We start from the raw sequence: 4497 nt of genomic DNA, 5'->3' as shown, positions 1-4497 counted from the left end.
TATTTGTAGAGTTTGTTTACCTCGCGAATTTGAACATGTAAGATCTACAGACTATGCTAGGCTTTATTCTACTTACTCAAAACGGTATGCATATAAAGATCTTGACTTTAATTACTTTCCGTTGTATGTCTTCGCCCTTTTCATACACCAGACAAGACCTTGTTGAATACCTTCCGCATTTTCTCGATGATATAGGCCTTTATCATGTACGTATATACATGTATAACAATCAAGTTTATCGGCACTGCCGCAAAGTACATCATATAAGTAAGATTGAAAAAATGTCCATTACTAAATTTCAATCATTTCTGATAAACGTGTAGATCTCCCCTCCCTCATATGATGAGAAACCATTCATCCCCCCCCCACCCTACACACAGACATAATAAAAAATATATATCTACAACAGAATGAAGTTTCACATATGGGTTTTCCTCAGTGGCTCTCCAAAATCTTCTTTTGTTTAAGAGTTCCTGTTGGATTATAAATTACTCAGATATAAAAACCAGGTGAGGGTTATTTACACCTGTTAATATAATTAGTTCTATCCTCCTTTCTGCATATCTAACCCCTTATATTTTGCTTCTTAGCTCCCTTGATAAAAGGACAATGATATATACTTGGGCATTGTTAACTTGTAAACATCATTATCTAGTTTTTATTTATTAGGATATAACCATTGTATCTCATTTAGAGCTTGTGCTTTCATTTTGTTTTTTAAAGGGGGGGGTCTTTTCCTGTGATAAACTTGTCTGTGTATAAAAGCTTAGGGATTGATATTTTCTCCAAAAAAAAAATGAAAGCACCCGAGCTAAATGATATAAAAATGTAATCAGAAAATAGATACTTCCTTGATACAAGTGATCATGATAAATATGTAATTATGCCAATATTAGGCTTTATTTGGTTCGATGTACCTAAAACACCATGTTCATGCAAGTCTGGATTTTCACACCTTTACAGTCTTAAAAGCTGACATTCATATCACTGTTGCCATTGAAAAATAACAGTTAAAGTATTATTCATCTAGTAAATTTATTTAATAACTACAGCTTCTCCCATACAAAGCCAGGCTGTGAGGGTAATTCTGAGCAGGTGCATAGTTTTTCCATCAAGACATGTACTCTGGGATAAAATCCATTCTAAAAATAAAATGAAATATTATTAAGTGTGCTGGTGATTAAAACAGTATAAATTGAAACAATGTAATGAGTAAAATCTAATGAAATCACATAAAAATGTATCAAATATCTGTAACTCTGCTGTTTTTATTTATTAAAATAATTTTTAAAATAATAGTGCCATGAATATGTGTGTTGTTGATATCATTAAGCATACCTTTTTACTTGGTCCATACACTTGCTGCTTGTGTCAATACTGGAATGGTTCAAATTCTTTGTGAACAGCTACTGTAACATAACATATACCAAAAATGTAATGAGTCAAATACATATAAGTTAAAATAAATGGCACTGCAATGTGCAAAACAAACCATGTAATATAACATTTTCTAAAATTCATGAAACGTTTTGTTACAAAACTTCTCTGGAAATTTTAAAACTCTGCCATTTGCAATTTAAGCTTGGAAAATAACTGATTAAAGGAAACAAATTCATAAATGAAATTCTTGAATCTGTTCAAAATTGAAAAACTATTATATTGGCATACAATAAAATTATTGTGAAATATATTAATAGTGAACATACCATGTTTAGAAATTGTTGCATATGTTTTCTGTAGATAACTCTGGATTATATGCATGCAGCACCTGACAGCTACAATGATGAAAGAATTGTACATCATGTATTCAGACCAGAAAAATAAAATACATGATATTCAATTTTAAATTTAGAAATATCATTCTACAGATTTAGAATTTCATAATACAGATGCTAAGAATTATTTTAAAGTATGAAACACTAGCTGGTGAAAATTTAAACTTTAAATCCTATTTTTCATTTACAGGACTGGGGTATAAAATGCATACATGCATGTATATTACATGCACAATAGTTTCACTTTACAGAAATATACACTTTATGGATGTGCTAAATTATCATTTGATATCCTGCTTTCCTTTTCAAATTACATATTAAGATGATTGTATGTCAACATAATTATATGTTTAGTGAATCTTTTATCAATGATTGAAATTGAACAATAATTAATTTTAATAAATTTAACAGCAAACTTTTGCATGCCTGAAGATCTCCATGATACATAGCCTACATTCTCTCAAAAATTAGTTGAACGACAAGGAATTGCATATTCAGTGCAAATTAAACTGTTGGTGTGCAACTTCATATCATGTTTGTGTGTGTTGTGTGTGTAAGGGGGGGGGGGGTTAGACACAGCTCCTGGGCACTGCCAATATATCTTCCTACATGTATACATATTATGCATACACATTCGATTATTTCATATTGATGTTAACAATAGTATGTCTAAATCTTGATACCTATGCGTACATAATATACGAATCTAAATATGAAAACCCCTGCAGCTGCACAGGGTAGAGGGGGTGCAATAGCCTCAGTAGTCCATGATTTCTCTAAATATCTGCCTCATCTGAAAAACAAACCATAAATCTGTTACTTTATTACTGTTCTCTTTAAAAGATTTACCTGTTTGCTGTATTTTCCACCGCAAATCTCAGCTGCTGTCTCCACGTCCTTTATGTAAACAACATTCCGTGTCACTGAGTGCAATGTGGCAACGCACTTTGAAAAAATTACGCACTTTGAAAAAATTTTTCAAAGTGCGTTAATTTTGGGACAAAATCAACGCACTTTGAAATTTTTTTTTAAAGTGCGGTGAATTTGGGACCAAATCAACGCACTTTGAAAAATTTTTTCAAAGTGCGTTAAGAGTGTACATCATAATTTTTAACCATGTAGACACTTAACGCACTTTGAAAAAAAATATGTATAAAACAAAAATTTTGGACTTAAATTTTGGTAATAGACAACATTATTATCCCCTCACAACGTTTGAGGGGATATAGTAACGCGATTGTGTGTTAGTGTCGATGTCAAATGCTGCCTTGATTTATAGAATATGCTTTTGGGGAAGGAATGCTCCGCTTTGCGGTGCCCTTGTTTTGTTGTATTTCTTTCTAAAAACTGATGAATTGATCAACCCTCATCGACAACGAAGAAAAGACAGGTTGAAGATCTCTCAGCTCAACTCTTTATCATTCCTACCCAGATATATTTATTTACATAACTCGTACATCTTAAGGTCATATTTGAAGAAAAAAATGGAACATTCTAAATACAGTAAAAAGCACTTTATAAGGAAGTCTTTAGTTAATCGAAATTTAGTTCTTTTAAAACTGAAAGTCTATTTATGTTCATTTTCAGGAAAATCAAATTAGCTCAGACTCCTAGGTCAAGGTTAAAAGTTCAGATATGTTGTTACCCAAAGAAAGGTCACAAGAAATACGCATGTGGGACATGAGAGTCAAAGCTCCGCCCAATCAAAAGTTATGGACAAGGTTAAAGTTTTTTCCGGACAAACAGACAAACAGCTAGACAGACAGACGGACGGACAGGGCAAATATTATATACAAGAATCTTAGAATTTTTTTTAAATTTGATATATATCTAGCCTTATTATGATATAAAAAATTTAAGAGTTCCAGTCGAATGAGTCTTGTGACTAATGTTTTATTTTATTACTATCAAATTAATCAGTCTAGCGTATGTTCATATTGAATATAATAGATATATATAGAGAGAGAGAGAAAGAGAGAGAGAAATAGATAGAAAGAGAGAGAGAAAGAGAGAATTTTCATGGTGGAGAAAAATCATAATTGCTCCTTTTTCCCAAAGAAAAATGCCATGCTTTAAGTCACATATCGACCCCTTCATCCACTGAACTTATTACAGAATGGATTAAAAAAAAAAGGAACGAAATTATGCAATCATTTCTATAAGACCTATTTCCCTTTATAACATTTACGAGAACTGTGGGGAAGAAAACAACCCCTAAATATCTTTAAAACGTCTTTATCTCAGATCCTGAAGTGACATCATCACTGAAAAAGTATTAAACCAGGTTCAAATAATTATTTATCATACCTAAAATTTGCAAGAATATTGACCAAGCCGTGCACATTTTCTTTTCAAAGTGCGTTAATATGGTCGATATTAACGCACTTTGAAAAAAAAGTAAAATTTTTCAAAGTGCGTTAACGTGGTCCCAAAATTAACGCACTTTGAAAATTTTTTTCAAAGTGCGTAATTTTTCAAAGTGCGTTGTAACAGTGCAAGCGCTTGGCTGAAGCCGAGTGCAGCCAAACGACACAATAAAAAGCGAATTATTTAGACAACACGATGTTCTAAACAAGAGAAAATCACTACTTCTAATTTATTTAAAGACAAGAATATGGACATTTGTTACAAATTCTTGCAATTGTCGTTAAATAGTTATTTTGAGCTCTAATTCCTTATATGGGTATATCAGGGCGGAGCGACTATCATGACATCAAACCTC

The 4497-nt window shown here is 32.0% G+C and overlaps 1 long non-coding RNA gene across 1 annotated transcript; it reads right to left on the bottom strand.

Annotated features, from left to right (window-relative positions):
- Positions 1–1036: 1036 nt before the first annotated feature.
- Positions 1037–2670, bottom strand: LOC133192654 (uncharacterized). The gene is made up of 4 exons (XR_009721848.1): positions 2625–2670; positions 1707–1775; positions 1339–1409; positions 1037–1142 (listed from the first exon to the last, which is right to left on the bottom strand). It is a non-coding gene; the product is annotated as an uncharacterized LOC133192654 (long non-coding RNA).
- Between the last annotated feature and the right edge of the window lie 1827 nt (positions 2671–4497).

Source organism: Saccostrea echinata, unplaced genomic scaffold (assembly GCF_033153115.1).
Source record: "Saccostrea echinata isolate AGI-Se365-2 ecotype Australia unplaced genomic scaffold, CSIRO_AGI_Sech_v1 ptg000025l, whole genome shotgun sequence".
NCBI classification, from domain to species: domain Eukaryota; kingdom Metazoa; phylum Mollusca; class Bivalvia; order Ostreida; family Ostreidae; genus Saccostrea; species Saccostrea echinata.
This window is presented reverse-complemented; position numbering and strand designations above follow the sequence as displayed.